This window comes from Medicago sativa, chromosome 6 (assembly GCF_051527215.1).
Source record: "Medicago sativa cultivar Bolivia chromosome 6, Bolivia_mono, whole genome shotgun sequence".
NCBI classification, from domain to species: Eukaryota; Viridiplantae; Streptophyta; class Magnoliopsida; order Fabales; family Fabaceae; genus Medicago; species Medicago sativa.
The window spans coordinates 74,009,018-74,029,896 of NC_140754.1; the positions used below are offsets into that span (position 1 = coordinate 74,009,018).

Below are 20,879 nucleotides of genomic sequence, written 5' to 3' on the forward strand. Positions count from 1 at the left end.
AATACAATACAAGGATAATAGTTTTCAATTGCCTTCAGAATTGCTCAAAAATTATCTTTTATGATATTCCGCAAGTGAGCATACAAATAAGAACAAGGCAATATAGAATTTATACAATAACTATAAATTCATATACAAAAATATTTGGTGCTATGATTGACAAAATTGAGTCTAAAGTAATTTCACAATTACAACACTTTAATAGAATAATTCACTTCTATAAAAGAGATTTTCACGTATAATATTTTAGACTCACATCCTTGAAAATATATGAGTTCAAATTCTATAAGATTCTCATATTTAACTGACACCAAATATTTACACATATCACAGAATAAAATTTATTCCCATAAATAAAAAATATATGTTTGGAAATTAATTCAATCCATCAAAATCAAATCAAATCCTCTTGAATATGCAAAGTTTGATCCATCAAATATTAATCATGATGTTTCCTTCTAGATTTGAGATAAAATGAAATTATGCTTGATGGAATATTCATATAGTAATCATGTCAATGTTTATACACACTAGATGCACATACATAATGAATCACAACATGTGAAAATTGTTTCAAAAACCGCAAACCTTTTGTCAACAGAAACAAATGTAAAATCAATTTGCAGTGACAAACACAACATCAAATGGAGTAGCACAAAAATACATAGATTTTAATTTGCACATGACTACTCAAAATTATCACTGGACCCACATATGCAGTTGTAATTCAATTATGATAAACATATTCTTAAAGCAAATTCAATCTAAGAATAAACCAAATCTCAAATCCACTCAAATAAAAGAGTATAAACAATGGCCATATATAAAGAAAGTATCCATAAACATAAATGAAGGAGACACACAAAAATTGAATCAATGTACCATTTTCACACGTATTAATACATTTTTGACACATATAAAAATAATAATAATTAAGCAAACAATTATTAAACTCAAACCATCTTTCATATTGATCAAGAAAATTTTCCAAAATTCCACAAAGAAAACAATCAAAACTCTTGTTCAAGTAATTTCAATGAAAATTGTTTGCCAGATATTCAAAGACCGAGCACATACAACAATAGGAAATATTTTATTTAAGTATGAGTCACATAATTTTGAAAATTGAAACAATTTCAATAATTCATTTTGAACATGAAAAACCAAATCTTTCAATTCAAAGCTTCAAACTGAATGCTCAAAACAAGAACAAATTCTTGAAAGCAAAGTTGAACTTTTTAAACAAATATGCAAATTCATCATGAAGTACAGACCATATATAAAAATATATCAGCCCAAAAAATACCAAGGTGAAAAGAATATCAAATTCCAAGATATGGCAACGATGTTAGAGAAGAAGAAAAAAAAATGAGACAAAGTGAAAAGATTTAATTCTAAATCTTTAGAAACAAATCACTCAAAAATTAATCGATATCCATATCCACTTTAAGAACCTGAATTCAATCGCATGATGAGAAGCATATCTTTTCCGATCCATATTTATATAAAATAAATTAATATCCACAAAAAATATCACTTTTGTAATATATAGATTCAATCCAAAATATGAACATAAATTCTGTCCAAATTAAAACATAAATAATCAAAGTATGAAATTGAAAATGATTATCACTCTGTGGTTCACAAAAATTCCATAAAATTGAATTTGTGTAAAAGCATAAATGCCCCTATCAGTACATAGGCATATGTATACATAGGCATATACACATTGTTTAACTACCTTTGTGAATTAGTGCCGAAATCAAGTAGCAATATCAGGTGCCCTTAACCCTTTATAATTATTGCAACAATTGAAAATAGTTAAGGCAACGGAAACAAAATAAAAAATAAAAAAAATATTCGGAAGTCCTTAATTTTGTTGTGAAATAATTTTGCGTTCAAATTGATTCTTTGAGATATCAATTCTCATCCAATAAAATTGCAGAAATCCATGTTCAATAACAATTTTAGATCCGATTCCCACCGAAAAAGATAATAATAATATTAATAATAATAATAATTCTAGTTCACTTCACTTTGATAATAAAGTGGAACCGAAAGAAAAAATTTGATCAGGATGAATAGTGAGGGAACCCAAAGGATCAAAATTGCCAAAGGCGTAAGAAACAATTTAATTTTTGTTTTCTTTCTCAAAATTAATTGGTGAAGCAATCGACATAACTCACATGATCTCAAAATTAAACCAATTACACGTTATAATTACAGTTTGAAATTGAAACCGTGAGGAAATTTTTAGAAATTAAATGCGAGCCGAAAACATTGAATACTATCTCAATCCCAATAATATTAGGGTTCTAAATCATATAAAATTAGGCTCTGATACCACATGTAAGAATTAAATCAACATGATCGAATTATTATATGAAATTAGAACACACTTACTTGTAAACGATGATTACCAGATTCCCCGAGATTTGAGACAAAGTCTTCCTTCGCCTTTCACATGCTCCAAACTTAGGGTTTTCAATGGGGCAAACCACTAATGAGCAGAATAGTCAGAGTGATGGCAAAGGGGACCTAGCCTCTCTATTTATAACCGTGCAACCCTAGGCACCACCCATCATGGGCCCAGTGTTTGGGCCTACACTATGTTTCTACACAAATCAGATTAAGTGCCCAAAAGCCCAATATTTAATGATCACTTTTATTAGGGCCTAAGCATCATCAAATGGATCACAACATCAGTCCGTTTTTATTAAAACCAAAAGCAACAATTGATTGTAGCCCACAAAATATTAGAAGAAATTCTAACATCACGGACTGTGTTGTTTATTCACTTGTGGCCTCTGATATCTCATGTGTCACAGGCTTCTTTAGTTGTTCTTGTGCGGGTTCTTTCCCTCTCATGTCAAGGCCCTGTGGACTCTTTTTGTGACAAGTCCTTTGTAACTTAACAACCATGTGGACTCTTTTCATGACGAGCCCTTTGTAACTTATAATTGGTTCGGCGTCGGCCCATACCAGAACTGGAACAATATAGACTATGTTCATGAAGAAATGAAAATGCAAGTTGGAAATAGAAGAGAAAGACAATTTTTGAAAGTTTCACGGCTTCTAACCAGTTAAAACCCTAGTTAATGCCTTATAATTTTATTAGTCAATTGGGATTTATGAGTTGGGTCGATAACAAGTCCAATTTTTAAAACATTTTTGTTATGAATGAAATACAATGAATCTGTCAGTTGGCGAGTTTTTGGTATTTGTTGCTATATATATATTTTTTGAAACAAACCTTATAAGTTGTAAACATTTTGGTTCCCTACCATCATCATCTAATACAAAAACGTGTATATGGAAAACGGAGGATGACGTGGCATTGGATGACGTAACAAATACGACTGATTTGGCAAAGTGGATGATGAGTCACACAGTGAGGGGGACAAAAAAATCATAGAGGGAGCAAAACCAAAAGAATGTAATTAACTAGGGACAAAATGTCTAAAATTTTTCATCTTTTCTAACACTACTAAAAAATCCATTTTCTCCAATACCTTTACCCAGAAAGGTTCATATTCATATCCAACATCTCTTAATCTTCATCTTCAACTCAAAATCCATAATCCAACTACCTAAAACCATCATTAACATATAAAAACCTTTAATTTCCGTAAAATTTTATAACCAATTAGAAGAAAGATTTAGAAACAAAAAAAACTTAACAACAAAAGAAAATGATTTGTTCTCTGAACCTTAATAGCTTGTAGCACGATTTGTTCTCTGAACCTTGATAGCTTGTTGCATACTGCTTTAAGTGTAGGGTTAAATAAGTAAATAGTTCCCCTAAATATACCAACATTTGATTTTAGTCCCTCTAAAATATTTTTTAGGCTTTTGATCCCTCTAAAAATTTCCATTTATGAAATTGGTCCCTGCTCTAGTGTAATACTCAATGTAGAACAGGGATTAATTTCATAAATGAAAAATTTTAGAGGGACTAAAAGCCTAAGTAATATTTTAAGGGGACTAAAATCAAATGTTGGTATATTTAAAGGGATCATTTACTTATTTAACCCTTAAGTTTATCCATATTGTTCAAGAAAAGTGCTTCAAATGGCACATTTAAACCGCATCAAGGCACAAGAACCAACTAAATTAACAAACACGGTTCCTATAGTGTCAATCCAATTATATCCAACTGAAGCTTTCATTTATTTATTCCATAATTATTTATCTTCAAAACTTAGAAAATTAATCAACCTTTTTCAAACACTTTCACTACACTTTTTTTTTCTTTTGAAGAAGAAATAGATTTCAAGTTCATCATTTTTAATGGGTTAAATAAAAAATGTGGGAGCTACGTTTCTCAACAATCTTCCTCGCTGTAATCAATTTCGAACACGAATGGTTGTGACGTAGAGAGTTTGGAAGTTTTCTTGGTTTGAGTTTGTTAGTTTGAAGGGGAAATGTTTTATCGGTTTGTGATGATGATGGCAAATATCGTGGCATGGGTTTGAGTTGATGATGAATAAGAACTTTCAGATTTTTCGTTAGGTGGAAGGGAATGGTTTTAGGTTTTTTGTTTTCATTTGGTGATGATGGATTTAGACGTTTGACCCCCTTCATAAATTTTGATTATAAAAAATTGATGACATGGCATGGAGTAAACCGAAATTTACTCTAATTACAGGGGGCGAAAGTAACATAAATTTTGTAATTTGATGCCAAGAAAGTCCAAAACAAAGAATCTTCAAATAACAAGGATGAAATCTAGAAAAAAATGTACAGGAGGGTAAACCGAAAATGGCTTATATTAAAGGAGTAAAACAATATTAACCCGTCTAGCAGTCCTAGCTCAACTGGAAAATGCCGAAATTGCAAGGCTGGACGTCATAACCCGGGCTCGAACCCGAGACCTCACAATTGTGTGTGAGTTTATGTAACGCCCACTTTGATAGTGTCTAGAATAATCAAAAGTGCGTTAAAACTGATATTGGATACATTAATTTTTACAATACAACATTGTCATCAAGGTACAAATCAACCTCTACAACGGCCAAAGTTTTATGGTACATTGTTCCACTTAGAAGTTAGTCGTACAAGTCTATAAATATACAACCATTTTACAACAAGTGCCATAATTATACATATGCATCAACTGTTCTAACACCATGATGAAGTCCTTGCAAGCACCTCACTCCTGAAACTTTTCTTTACCTTTTCCGCGGAGAGCCTGAGAACCTGAACAAATAAGGAGAGGGATGAGACATAATGCCTCAGTGAGTTCTATCTAACCCTAGCTAGTGATAACCTCGGGGAAGGCCTATGGTTACCACGTGTCTACTTTACAACCTGACGGTTGATTATACGTGTGTGGGGATTGGTTTCCTAGACGGCAGTGCATGCTAAATCCTTCATAGGTTCAACTTACTTGTTATAGGCTCAATATCTCTAAATGTGACATCGCGGTTAAGGGGTAATACTAAGTCCGCTAATCCAAGATACTCTCTAAGCATCGAGGCCTTTACATATGCCACATTGCTAAGTCGGACGATTAGGGGAAAACCTACTATCGTCATCGACAAAACTATCTTTAACTGTTCTATTCTGAAGCTTAAACGTATCTAACGTCATATCATAGCCAACAATGATTGAATTAAGAGTTAGCGTTGAACAATAACAATATCTGAATTCATTTTATGGAAAGCCCCGGGGTGGAGTAAACCCGAGCGCAAACCCTATCTGCTCGATGGAAACCTATCTAAGGTAAACCACCGGAACTCCCTAGTGACGTGTGGGTCCCTTACGGCTATTCCCGTTTCACCTAATGGAAACCTCTTGAAACCAACCTAGTGTGATCACAAGAGACACGGCACATATATGTTGTTAAAACATTCTTAGTGAAAAGATATCTAATCGTATCACAATCTATCATTCATAGTCTAAATGATGCTAATCTATTCTCGACACATTATGCCAAGTCTCTATGTTTCTTCCCTTGATAAAATATTACTTTCCCTTTCACATTCAAGTGATTCGTTCACAAGAAATCCTTAATGATTATGTTATGATTGCCATGATTTTTAATTCGAGAATCGTTACGTGTTAGATGCATTGCCTAGATGTCGTTTTGGGGTTATAGGGTCGTAAAACGATGAAAGAAATACTTCGGAACGCACCACCGACCCGAGGGAGGGCCAAAAGGCCAAAATTAAGTTGGCCACTCCAGAAGGCTGCGCTATTAGCGCCCCTGGAGCGTGGCTTTTCTGGGGAGCTACGCTATTAGCGTAGAATTTCGCTAATAGCGTAGTTCTTCGGGCCTGTGGTACCAAAATTGCAATTTTTGACCCAAAACGCATCCTAATGCTTCCTGCAATGCACCAAAACATCCAGCAACATACTAAAGCAATAAATAACATATTTCATGGCAAACTTAACAAATATTCATCAAGAATTAGCTTTGAAGTTCATAACACATCTAGCACAAATCATAGCTTACACACCAAGAAAGCTCAAACCAAAGGAAGGTTTTTCTAACTAAGAACTCACCTTGCCCAAGAGAAATAAGATTCAAGTGTTTCTAAGCTTAAACCAAACCCTAGGTAGACAAGAATCAAAAGAGAGAGCTTGCTTCTACAATCTTTAGGTGTTTTCCATCAAGAACTTCTTATCCCTTTTCATGATGCTTGCCTCAAGGAATTATCACAAAGAGTGGGTGATTTGTGAGAATTTTGGGACCGAAATTGTAGAGAGAAGGAAGAGAGAAATATTATTGAAAACCTAGAGAGAGAAAGTTCCAATGAAAATGAATATTTTGGGACCTTTTGCCCTTAAATACCCCTAAAACTCAAATTCCAATTACGCCCCTAAACTCAGACGCGCGCACTCTCCTCGTTAACTGACGTTACTCGCAATATAAATGGACGGGGTATTACACTCTACCCCCCTTAAAAAAAATTCGTCCTCGAAATTTAGAATTTACCTGGAAACAATTGCGGATACTGCTTCAACATTTCCGATTCTAGTTCCCACGTAGCTTCACCACCCGGTGAACCTTTCCATACTACCTCCACTATAGGAATTTCTTTGTTTATGAGTGTTTTAACATCACGATCTACTATCATGTCTGGTTCCGGTTGAAATGTCAAATCTGATTTCAACTCTATAGAATCCAATTCAACTGGTTGGAAAGGATCCGGTACATACTTCTTTAGTTGGGACACGTGAAACACATCATGTATACCTGACATAGCTGGAGGTAGAGCTAGTTGATAAGCCACTGGTCCGACACGCTTGAGTATCAAGAACGGTCCTACGTACCTCGGACACAATTTCTTAATCTTGAAAGTAACCCTCAAGCCCAATTTGGGAGTAACTTTTAAGAATACATGATCACCTTCATTGGACTCTAGAGGTCTTCGTCGATTGTCCGCATAACTCTTTTGACGACTTTGAGCTATCCTCATCTTTTCCTGAATTGATTTAATCTTCAAGGTTGTCTCTTGAATGATTTCTGGTCCAAGAATACTCTTATCTCCTACCTCAGCCCAACATAGAGGAGTTCTACACTTCCTACCATACAAAGCTTCGTAAGGTGCCATCCCAATACTAGAGTGGTAGCTATTGTTGTAGGAAAACTCTATCAAAGGTAAGTGATGACTCCAACTTCCACCATCTTCCAATATGCAAGCACGTAACATATCTTCTAAAGTCTGGATAGTCCTCTCTGTTTGACCATCAGTCTACGGATGATGAGACGTACTTAGCTTCAAGCGAGCCCCTAAAGCCCTTTGGAAAGCCTTCCAGAATTGTGAGGTAAAAATGGGATCTCTATCTGACACGATACTCACTGGAACACCGTGTAACTTAACTATTTCTGAAATGAACAAGTCTGCATACAGAGATGCTTTGTAGGTAGATTTAACCGGTAAGAAATGAGCCGACTTGGTTAATCTATCCACAATTACCCAAATGGAGTCATGTCCCTTCTGAGTACGAGGTAAACCTCCCACAAAATCCATAGATATCTGCTCCCATTTCCACTGAGGAATCTCTAGCGGTTGTAGCAACCCCGTTGGCCTTTGATGTTCAATCTTAACTTGTTGGCACACCAGGCATCTAGCTACAAAGTCAGCAATATCTAATTTCATTCCAGGCCACCAATAATCTCTCTTTAAATCTCGATACATCTTGGTAGCACCAGGATGAATCGAGAAATTACTCTTGTGTGCTTCTCCTAAAATCATCCTTTTAAGGTCTGCGTCATTCGGTACACAAATTCTTCCTTCGAATAAAATTGCCCCATCCGAAGCTATAGAAAATTCTGAATGACCAATCCTCCTTCGTAAGTCACCATCTGTCTCCTGTGCTTGTACAATTCTTGACCGCAAATCACAAGTGATCTCTAATTTGTGTAACCAAATACCATCAACATCCTCTGTGGCTTCAAGGTTAAGGTCTTGGACCTCCTCGTGCAACTTGCAAACATGCATTTTTACTTCGGTTTGGATCAAGGCTTTACGACTCAATGCATCCGCTACAACATTGGCTTTTCCTGGATGATATTTCAAATCAAAATCGAAGTCCTTTAAGTATTCCATCCAACGCCTCTGCCTCATATTCAGATCCCTCTGATCAAACAAGTATTTCAAGCTCTTGTGATCGCTAAACAACTCAAATTGTGCTCCATACAAATGATGTCTCCAACTCTTCAAAACAAACACTATGGCCGCCAATTCTAGATCATGGGTGGGATAGTTTTCTTCATGAGTCTTGAGCTGCCTAGATGCATAAGCTATCACATTGTTTTCTTGCATGAGTACTCCTCCAAGTCCTTTAGACGATGCATCACAAAACACAATATATCTCTTCTCCGGGTCTGGAAGAGTCAAGACTGGTGCTTGTGTTAACTTCTTCTTCAGAGTCTTGAAACTCTTCTCACATTCTTCATTCCACTCAAAAGGTACATCTTTCCTTGTGAGTCGGGTTAAGGGTAAAGCAATCTGGGAAAACTTCATAATGAAACGGCGATAATAACCAGCTAGTCCCAAAAAGCTTCGAACTTCTGACACATTCTTTGGTCTAGTCCAATTCTGGATGGCCTCTACCTTCGACTGATCCACTGCTACACCTCCCTGAGAAATAACATGACCCAGAAATCTGACTTCCGTTAGCCAAAACTCACATTTACTGAACTTTGCATACAATTGCTTCTCCCGAAGAATGTCCAGCACTATTCTCAAATGTTGAGCATGTTCCCGCGGGTTCTTGGAATAAACCAAAATGTCATCAATGAAAATAATGACAAACTGATCTAGATATGGATGAAAAATCCGATTCATATAATCCATGAAAACTGCTGGGGCATTAGTTACACCGAATGGCATGACCAAAAATTCATAGTGCTCGTATCGTGTTCTGAAAGCCGTCTTGGACACATCTGAAGACTTGATACGAATCTGATGATATCCCGATCTAAGATCAATCTTCGAGAATACCGACGCCCCTTGAGTTGATCTAACAAGTCATCAATCCTTGGCAAAGGATATTTGTTCTTGATAGTCACCTTATTCAGCTGGCGATAATCAATACACAACCTCATGCTACCATCCTTCTTCTTGACTAACAATACAGGTGCACCCCAAGGCGACACACTAGGCCTGATGAAATGCTTCTGAATGAGCTCTTCTAACTGGGTTTTCAATTCCTTGAGCTCTAGGGGAGACATTCTATAAGGTGCTACTGATACTGGCTCTGCTCCTGGAATCAAATCAATTGAAAACTCAACTTCTCTTTCAGGAGGTAAACTTGTGATATCTTTCGGAAAAACATCGAAATATTCACTGACAATTGGAATGTCGCTAGGGCTTAAATCTGTTTCTGGAGTCACAGTGAGCATAACATAAAATCTCTTGTCTTGAGCACAGATAAACTGAGCCATCTGGTATGTGTGCTTAATCAATTCTGACAAGGCTACTCCTTCCACCGTATCACTAGTTGGCATATAGATACTCTTTTCTGCGCACCCTATATACACATGATTTGCTGACAACCAATCCATCCCCAAAATCACATCAAGTTGTTTCATCGGAAGACATACTAAATCTATATAATACGTCTTGCTAGACACAGTGATAGGACAATTCTCACAAACATAATTAGCTACAACTCCTCCATCGGTGGCCGTAGTCACCAACATAGGGGGATTTAGTAATGAAACAGACAATTGAAGAGTTTCCACACATTGAAAAGAAATAAAGGAACGTGAGGCACGACAATCAAACAAAACTCTAATGGGATTCTGACCAAGAAAACACATACCGCCAATCAAGTCTTCATTTTCTCGAGCCTTCTTCCTATCCAATGAGTACACCCTGCCTCTAGTCATTGTAGTGCTTGCTCCTTTGCCTTTGTCTCCTCTATTTGGACAATTTGCCATGTAATGTCCCGTCTGGCCACAAGCATAACAAGAGTTATCACCCAGCTTACATTCCCCCGTATGAGCTTTTCCACATTTCTTACAAGTTGGATAGGATCTGAAAGAACCCGACTGTTTACCCCTCTGAGGAGACCCCTTTGGCTTCAACTTCTCATGATGTCTATCAACAAAGCTACCTCTTCTTCTATCGAAGGCTGTGGTACCTTCTTTAACAGCTTTGTCAAAACCTCTTTCAGCTTCCAAGCTGTTATGCACCATCTCATCAAAGTTTGTCAATCTCTGTTGACTGACCACCGCATACAGCTCGCCCCTCAAAGCATGCTTATAATGATTAACCTTCCACATTTCATTATCCGCATACTCATTGTGAGTTGAGTAATGGGACAACTCCTCGAACTTCTTGGTAAAATCAGTCACGGACATGTTACCCTGTTTCAAGTGAAGAAATTCTTGTTCTTTTCTGACCTTGAATGTCAAAGGAAGGTACTTCTCTTTCATCACTTGCTTAAAATTCTCCCAAGTCAACTCTACCCCACTAGCCTCCATCCTACGCCGAGCAGTTTCCCACCAATCCTGGGCTGCACCTCGGAATTGATTAGTTGCAAAGATCACCTTTTCCTCCTCGGTACAGTTGGCCATAAGGAAAATCTTTTCCATGTGCTTAATCCACCTCTTAGCCTCTGGTGGTTCACCGCTACCATCGAACTCTGGAGGATGGTTCCGATTGTACTCTCGGAATGCCGGGTTTCCCACAACTGGAGGTGGAGGATGCTGTTGATGCACTCCCGGACCTTGTTGCATAGCTGCAACCCACTGCTGATGGGATTGAGCATTCTGCTGGATCTGCTGTTGCATCATTTGCATCATCTGCTGATTCTGCTGCATCAACTGTGCCCACGTTTGAGCACTAGGATTCTCATTCCCCTCATCATTCTGATTATTCCTTGGCCGGCCTCGTCCTCTTCTCGCTTCGGACATCTTCGCTCTAACTGTCATATTTAAGTCAAAGTGATCAATTTCAACCAAATATAACAATGAGGACAATATCCTAAACTCAAAAGAACGGCTATTTGAATTGTAATTTTAATGACCCAAGGCACGATCTGAAACGACCTGCTCTGATACCAAATTGTAACGCCCACTTTGATAGTGTCTAGAATAATCAAAAGTGCGTTAAAACTGATATTGGATACATTAATTTTTACAATACAACATTGTCATCAAGGTACAAATCAACCTCTACAACGACCAAAGTTTTATGATACATTGTTCCACTTAGAAGTTAGTCGTACAAGTCTATAAATATACAACCATTTTACAACAAGTGTCATAATTATACATATGCATCAACTATTCTAACACCATGATGAAGTCTTTGCAAGCACCTCACTCCTGAAACTTTTCTTTACCTTTTCCGTGGAGAGCCTGAGAACCTGAACAAATAAGGAGAGGGATGAGACATAATGCCTCAGTGAGTTCTATCTAACCCTAGCTAGTGATAACCTCGGGGAAGGCCTATGGTTACCACGTGTCTACTTTACAACCTGACGGTTGATTATACGTGTGTGGGGATTGGTTTCCTAGACGGCAGTGCATGCTAAATCCGTCATAGGTTCAACTTACTTGTTATAGGCTCAATATCTCTAAATGTGACATCGCGGTTAAGGGGTAATACTAAGTCCGCTAATCCAAGATACTCTCTAAGCATCGAGGCCTTTACATATGCCACATTGCTAAGTCGGACGATTAGGGGAAAACCTACGATCGTCATCGACAAAACTATCTTTAACTGTTCTATTCTGAAGCTTAAACGTATCTAACGTCATATCATAGCCAACAATGATTGAATTAAGAGTTAGCGTTGAACAATAACAATATCTGAATTCATTTTATGGAAAGCCCCGGGGTGGAGTAAACCCGAGCGCAAACCCTATCTGCTCGATGGAAACCTATCTAAGGTAAACCACCGGAACTCCCTAGTGACGTGTGGGTCCCTTACGGCTATTCCCGTTTCACCTAATGGAAACCTCTTGAAACCAACCTAGTGTGATCACAAGAGACACGGCACATATATGTTGTTAAAACATTCTTAGTGAAAAGATATCTAATCGTATCACAATCTATCATTCATAGTCTAAATGATGCTAATCTATTCTCGACACACTATGCCAAGTCTCTATGTTTCTTCCCTTGATAAACTATTACTTTCCCTTTCACATTCAAGTGATTCGTTCACAAGAAATCCTTAATGATTATGTTATGATTGCCATGATTTTTAATTCGAGAATCGTTACGTGTTAGATGCATTGCCTAGATGTCGTTTTGGGGTTATAGGGTCGTAAAACGATGAAAGAAATACTTCGGAACGCACCACCGACCCGAGGGAGGGCCAAAAGGCCAAAATTAAGTTGGCCACTCCAGAAGGCTGCGCTATTAGCGCCCCTGGAGCGTGGCTTTTCTGGGGAGCTACGCTATTAGCGTAGAATTTCGCTAATAGCGTAGTTCTTCGGGCCTGTGGTACCAAAATTGCAATTTTTGACCCAAAACGCATCCTAATGCTTCCTGCAATGCACCAAAACATCCAGCAACATACTAAAGCAATAAATAACATATTTCATGGCAAACTTAACAAATATTCATCAAGAATTAGCTTTGAAGTTCATAACACATCTAGCACAAATCATAGCTTACACACCAAGAAAGCTCAAACCAAAGGAAGGTTTTTCTAACTAAGAACTCACCTTGCCCAAGAGAAATAAGATTCAAGTGTTTCTAAGCTTAAACCAAACCCTAGGTAGACAAGAATCAAAAGAGAGAGCTTGCTTCTACAATCTTTAGGTGTTTTCCATCAAGAACTTCTTATCCCTTTTCATGATGCTTGCCTCAAGGAATTATCACAAAGAGTGGGTGATTTGTGAGAATTTTGGGACCGAAATTGTAGAGAGAAGGAAGAGAGAAATATTATTGAAAACCTAGAGAGAGAAAGTTCCAATGAAAATGAATATTTTGGGACCTTTTGCCCTTAAATACCCCTAAAACTCAAATTCCAATTACGCCCCTAAACTCAGACGCGCGCACTCTTCTCGTTAACTGACGTTACTCGCAATATAAATGGACGGGGTATTACAGTTTAATTTCAATGGATTACCACTTTATCTAAGACAAAAAAAAAAAAAAAAACTATTAACCCAAAAATATAAATATACCAAAAACAAAAAATTTGTTATAAAAACAAACATTGAGAATATGGAAAATATGGAAAATAATATGGAAAATTGGAAAATAGAAGAAAGAATGGAAAATAATATGGAAAATTGGAAAATAGAAGAAAGAAAATTTCAATGGATTACCACTTCATCTAAGACAAAAAAAAAAAAAAACTATTAACCCAAAAATATAAATATACCAAAAACAAAAAATTTGTTATAAAAACAAACATTGAGAATATGGAAAATATGGAAAATAATATGGAAAATTGGAAAATAGAAAATAGAAGAAAGAATGGAAAATAATATGGAAAATTGGAAGGAAAATAGAAGAAAGAATATGGAAAATAAATCATAATTAGTATCCCAAGAGATAACTCATTTATGCAATCTCATTACTCACACATACTGGGAAGGCACCTAGATGATTATAAACACTCTCATATACTAGTACATCCTATCAATGTGGGACTATTCGTATGGCTCCATTATGTTCTTTATATGGCGCCTCTTAGAAGTTGAACTCTTCAGTTTATGCCAATTTTAAAGAACATGTATCATTAATTGCTTATAGTTACAAAAAAGATATTTAGGTTTCCACTATCTTAAACTAAACGATCATATAAGACATGGTTTGAATGGTAGAATTCAATTGGTCATCCTTGAAAGTTTTTCTCTTAACTCCTTATAATAGTTTATTTTTCGCATTTTCAAATACCATATATACCGGGATCAAAATCAAACACTTCTGAAGGTTTAGAGAGCGTTTGAAGAGGTACTGACAGATTGTTCACTAGTGAGGTTCTAACAGTGACATATAATCCAGTTTGAACCACATATAATGGGAACAAATACAGTCACTAGACTATGAATTAAACAATGCTTGAAAAGTGGAAAAAACAAACAAGTAACAACATAATATAGTCAACACATATTGTGACATAGCAATTAATTTAAGACTATATTTACGAAACCAATCAATTAACAATAAACATTAGTTTTGTCAACAAAAAAAAAACATTAAATATTACTGAAGAAAAGTGATAATGCAAAGAAATTGCTTTGTGCATAAAATCGCATTGTAGAAATTTCCGTTTAGCTTGACCAAAATAAAAGAAATTTCTGTTTAGGAATTAAAAATTAAATTTCTAGGTCTAAATTTTCGTTTCTTATTTTATTTTTGGTACAAATTTTATTTATACTTATATCTTGACTTTTGATGTTTAAAAAATATATATTTAGTCCTTCAAAAAAATCATATTTAATTTATCCTATTTTAAACAAATCTAAATTTATTTTTGGAGGATAATGTTTTAAATATGACCGTAAATTTATTAAAAAATTGGAGAATATTTTATTTCTTAAATAATGTATAAATTAATTAAAATAATTAATTAAAATAATTAATAAAATAATAAAAGGCCAAATATTATAAATTAATTAAAATAAATTAATAAAATAATTAATTAAAATTAATTAATTAAAATTAAAATAATTAATTAAAATATTTAATAATTAATTAAAATTAAAATAATTAATAATAAAAGGCCATTAAAATAATTAATTAAAATATTTATTAAATATTTATTAATTAATTAAAATTAAAATAATTAATAATAAAAGGCCAAATATCAAACCAAGTTAACATGGTCAAAGATAATATTCTCATGGTTCAATTTTAACTTCAAATGTGTAAGACATTTTCACATTTATAAATAACACCCTATTGCACCTTTCGGTCGATGTGGGACTATTTTAAGTCTTCTATTGCTCTTCGGGATTTACAAGAAGAAACGAAAAAGAATAATTCATCGGCAGATCATAATGTTTTCTTAAGTTTGATTTGATGAAAATTGTTTTGCTTTCACTTTCTTCCCTCTCTGCATTTTTTAACTTGGTGAATTTTGTATTGATTAAGATATTTTTTGGTAAATAATCTATCTTTTTTCTATTATTCAAATAGTTTTAGTGCATACTAATATGTGTTTATTGATGTATAAACCTTCTTGCCAAATGTAACCTATAGCTACTACATACCGTACAACAACAACAACAACAGAGTCTTATCCCACTAATTTGGGTTGCCTACACTGATCAAATTATGTCATTATGTTCTATCATAAATGATATTTGGATCTAACTCATTAACCTCTAAATCTTTCCCAATAGTTTCTATAGTTTTTCTAGGTCTTCCTCTAAACTAATTCAAATATTTGTAGCAATGGAGACAAGTCCAAATGTCTGCTAAAAAAATGTTGGTTTCTCGTTCAAATATGTAGTTAGATTCATTTATTTTGTTGTTATATAATTTGATGCCTTGATTCTTTTTTCTTCTGGTATTCCTAGATTAAATTAAACTAATTTGAGAATTATATGTTATAGATAATTCCAATGTTTAAGGTCTGATAGCTGAGTCAATATGAATCAAAATAAACATTGATTTGAAGGACATTGATGTTCAAACCTATCTATTATATCCAACTGGTCGTGCTCCAATATCTTCCCTCTATTATGAACACAATCGCAACTCGATATGTGTTGAAGTTGGGCTGCCAACACTTTTCTTATTTTCTAAAGCATATTGGATTTCATCTTGAGTACGACATATACTACTACTGTAAGTGTGTAATATTGTTTTCTAATTGAGGCAGAATTGGTGAGAGGAACTCGTGCATGGTTTTTCTTTGGTCATGCTGTGTTCCATAATTGACAACATAAACATTAAAATGAGAAAGAAGAAGCCAATGAACATAGTATAAAGACTTGTAAATTAAGCGAAAAGAATGAATGATACTGGCAATAGTAACCTTGTCGTTATTTTGCCAATATTCCCCAGACTTGTAATTTACTAGTTTATCACCTTCGCAAAATGCTAATTTTTTTGTAGTGAATGTGAATTTTTACTCAAATTTAGTTACACACAAAATAACTATTATTAACAGAATTAAAGTCGTCGAGGTGCATATGTAACAAAAATTATTATTAATAAATCAATTCAAATAGTTCTCTCTAAACGACCAACAGAAACAAATTATTCAACTATTTGATAGACAAAAAAATTAGATTATAGACAAAGAAAGTCAGGTCATAAATTGATAGTTTTGTCTTATAATAATTGTTTGTTACTACCTATATCAATAAGATGCATCTTCTTTTCGGTAGTTCATTCCATAAGAACTCCACAGTTAAGCGTGCTTGACTTGAAGCAATTTTTGGATGGTTGACCTATTTGGATGGGTGACCTACCGGGAACTTTCCCAGTAAGCGTGCGAGTGAGGACAAAACACGCTGAAAAGACTCGTGTTGGTTTGTAGGGTCAGTCGGCAATGCTTAAAGCAGTCTAGATGTTACATTTCTATTTTTTAAAACCAATATTTAATTTGGCATAAATATCTCAACATACTTTTGATCTTATCTATTAAATATTTTACTTAACTCTTTTATTGAATTCCTAGTATTTTATGTAACAGAAATATCTCAACAAATTACATACGATATTGTTCATTCATATCCATTAAATATTTCATTTTTTTTCAGGAAACGAAGCTTCAATTAGTTACCATGTAATCTTTCAACACCATATTATTCAATTAGTTTTTCTTTAACGAAAAAAATGCTTCGGTTAGTTATTATATTATCGTTTAACAACATATTCTAAAAAAAAAGTTAACTATAAATAAATGAGTTTTTAAATTAAAAAAAAAATAACAATAAAGGAATTTTTGCTATTCACATATTTTGAGCATAATCCGAAACAAAAACCTTTTCATCTAACCTTTTTTCTTCTTCACGTTTGGCAAACACCTATTCTTTTGTTATTGCTTCTACTTATATTTTGATTTTTAAATTATATATATCAGCCACCTTCTAATGCTACTTTTTAATATAATATGTTTTTGCCTTTTTGTTATTTTTATTTTTGAAGAGAACTTTTCAAACAACATCTTATGTTTTTGTCTTTTTGTTATTTTTATTTTTGAAGAGAACTTTTCAAACAACATCTTAAAAATTTCTAATGATGTTTACACACATAGTTACAATACCTTCATTCAATTTTGATTCCTAACCAACCAATAAATTTCATCACTCTGATTTTTATTTTTATTTTCTAAAAATTATGACTACAAAATTTGACCTCATTGATATCATAACCATCAATAATAAATACAAAGTATTGAGATTCAAGATTCGGATCGTTTGATTCAAAGATCGAGATCAGATTGATTTATTCGATATTGTAACATCCCAGACTGCTTTTAGGATTGCCGACTGACCCCACAAACCAACACGAGACTTTTCAGCGTGTTTTGTCCTCACTCGCACGCTTACCGGAAAACTTCCCGGTAAGTCACCCATCCCAAAATTGCTCCAAGTCAAGCACGCTTAACTGTGAAGTTCTTATGGAATGAGCTACCGAAAAGAAGATGCATCTTGTTGATATAGGTAGTACCTAACAATTCTTATAAGCTTTCCTTGAACCATATAGTCCCATACCTACACGGCCTCAGGATCCCTCTCATTCTGATGTGATTCGGTTCCTCTAGAAACTGTCGGGAGCCGCTCATTGTCGTGCCTTGTGCGCCGGCGATCACTCCCCTGCTCTCGTCAGCCGTGGGTGTTACAGATATGGTTTTCATGGATAAAAAAGTATGTATTAGTTCTTTTTCTTTGTTAACTTTTACAAACTAACATGACTTTACATTATTTAAAATTATTTTATATGATCATTAATTCAAAACTAATAAGTAAGGATGTTGTTCCTGAAGTTCAATAACTCCAAACCAGGTATTCACAAATTACTAATCAAACAAAAATCTTTAATTAGGAGATCCAGTTATATATTATTTCATGTAACACAACGATTGTATAATTTTATTAATTTAATAACGAATATGGATTTATGTGAGTCCGAAAACTTAAAAAAAGTTAATTTTATTCTATATGTGTTAATATTTTTACTAAATCCCGTTAATTTTATCTGTACGTAGATCTATAAATTTACGAGTATTTATAATATGGTTTATTTTATTATATTCGTGTGTATTTATTAAGATATTTGTCACATACCAGTCCGTGATAAATTTTATTTGCGGATATCATACATAGAATTTTTTTATCTTCTTGAATAGGTCTAACCCGGGCAACGCCGGGTAAATACAATAGTCTTATTTGGTAAAACATCAAAGAAACATTTTCAACTAAAAAATTTCAAAAACTAATTCAAATCCCTTTTTCCTGAAATAAAATTATTTAGGTATATTTGAAAGACACTTCAAATCCCTATTTCTTGTGTTTTTACTACTTTTAATATTGTGTGGAAATCCAAATAAACACAACATATAAAATGCTTAAATTAACACAAATATAAAACGTGTATGTCTTTCCACTAAAACTTGGTCAATCTGTCAAACTTTAATTATTATTGAAATAATTTAGTATTTATATAAGTTATTTTTGAATTAAAAAAAAATTAAATGTTATAATTTTTTTATATGATTAGAAATAGGCAAAATTACACAATTCGTATCTTAACTTAATTTCTGGTAACACTTTTGTCCTTTATTTTTTTTTTCTTTCCCAATTTAGTCTTTTTTGTTCTAAAATGACAATTTTTTTTATCAGTTTTTATGAGATTTTTTTCAAAGATATATGACTTTATTGGTTTGTATGATAAAAATTTGGGTTTGTTTATAAGTTTGATGAATTTTTTATGAATGTCTTTAGAGTTTTTGATTATTTTTTGATAAAAAGGATAAATATGTTGACATTTTATAACATAAAAATCAAATGAGATAAAAAAAGATAAAAGGGTTATAAGGTTAACAGCACTAAATAATAATCACAAGTATCAATGTTGCAATCTCATCACCTATGCCATTGACATTTTTTTTTTTTTTTAAGGATCCCATGCCATGAACATGTTTTGTAGTTTTTAAACACTAGCATATTATTTAGATTTAACGACGTGGGTCTTTCTTCAATGCAACTCTTTTTTAAGACGCTCCCTTTCTCGCGTAAAAAACAGTTTTGGAGGGCCTGGCAATGTAATTTGAAAATTGCTCTTCTTCCATTACGTTTTTTTCACTCTCAACCGTAGATTCGAAAATGTCCCCATCATAAGTTAAGTCACGTATGTGTTAAACATAGCGTGAGTTAACTCACGCTGCATGTCCTTTTAAAGGTCAGACAACAACTCATTTTTTCATTTCTCATCTCAAATCTCGAAAAACTCTCTCAAATCAACCGAATTCATTCCTTCAACTTCAAATCCAACAACACTACAATAACATGTAAGTTTTCATAATCAAACATCATTAACCTTTTATGTCTATATGTTAGATTTTTCTCTTAAATTATAATTTTTTTTAGTTTTAGGGTTTGTTGAAATTTTTTTTTTTTTGGCAAGAAATGATACAATGTTCACATGTAAATGACTTATATTGCTTAATTGTTTAGATGTTTGCATGTTTATGTTGTAGTTATGTGTTTTAGGTTTTATGTATAATTTGCACTCCAAGTGTTTGATTAAATGTTTAAATGAGTTTTCATTGATTGTTTAATTTTTTATGGTGTAGATATGAAACAATTGCAGATTCAGTCAATGTTTGCATACGCTTCAACGGTGGAAATCCTTAGTTGTTGTTGGGTACATTAATGTCACGTTAAAAGGTTTGAAGAATCAACTGAATGGTATCAACCAATGACTCAATCCCGAAGACAGAAGGAGGGTGGAAAACATTTGGTATGAACGTCCAACGTTGGACGAGGGGGAGAGCATATGGTAGATATGATGCTTTGTAATACATATTATAGTTGTTAAGTATGAAAGAATGGTTGTTGGTACATTATAAGGAATGGGGCAAAACAATCAATTGACAAATTGTGTTGGGATTAAGCTTCATTAATTAGTCCTCCAATATTTTTCCTTGATCGATTATATAATTTCCTCCTATTTCAACTATACCTTCACTTATTGCACTCTGTATGTACATCTCAATATCTCGTAGAGTATGGATGATTCACTCTATTCTCTAACCTCAAATGTCTAATGTTTAAAACAAAATCTAATCTCAAAGAGAAAACCTTAGTGGGAGCAAGTTTTGAGAGAAAACCTATTAGTAGTTTAATTTTTAAAGACAAAAATAAAATCTAGAGTATTTTATGATGTTTCTAAGAGAAGGAAAATGGTGAACAAGGAAACTCAGGAGAAAGAACTATATAAGAAAGTTGATCCCAAACCTAGAAAGGAGTGTGTTCCTTTGAAAACCAAAGAAGCA

At 34.0% G+C, this 20,879-nt stretch overlaps 1 long non-coding RNA gene and 1 pseudogene across 1 annotated transcript; one reads left to right on the forward strand and one right to left on the reverse strand.

Annotated features, from left to right (window-relative positions):
* Positions 1 to 6,929: 6,929 nt before the first annotated feature.
* LOC146916784 (uncharacterized) lies at positions 6,930 to 12,167 on the reverse strand (annotated as a pseudogene).
* Positions 12,168 to 19,645: 7,478 nt separating this feature from the next.
* On the forward strand, positions 19,646 to 20,563 carry LOC146916785 (uncharacterized). Its single transcript, XR_015014035.1, has 2 exons — positions 19,646 to 19,892; positions 20,178 to 20,563. It is a non-coding gene; the product is annotated as an uncharacterized LOC146916785 (long non-coding RNA).
* Positions 20,564 to 20,879: the final 316 nt, after the last annotated feature.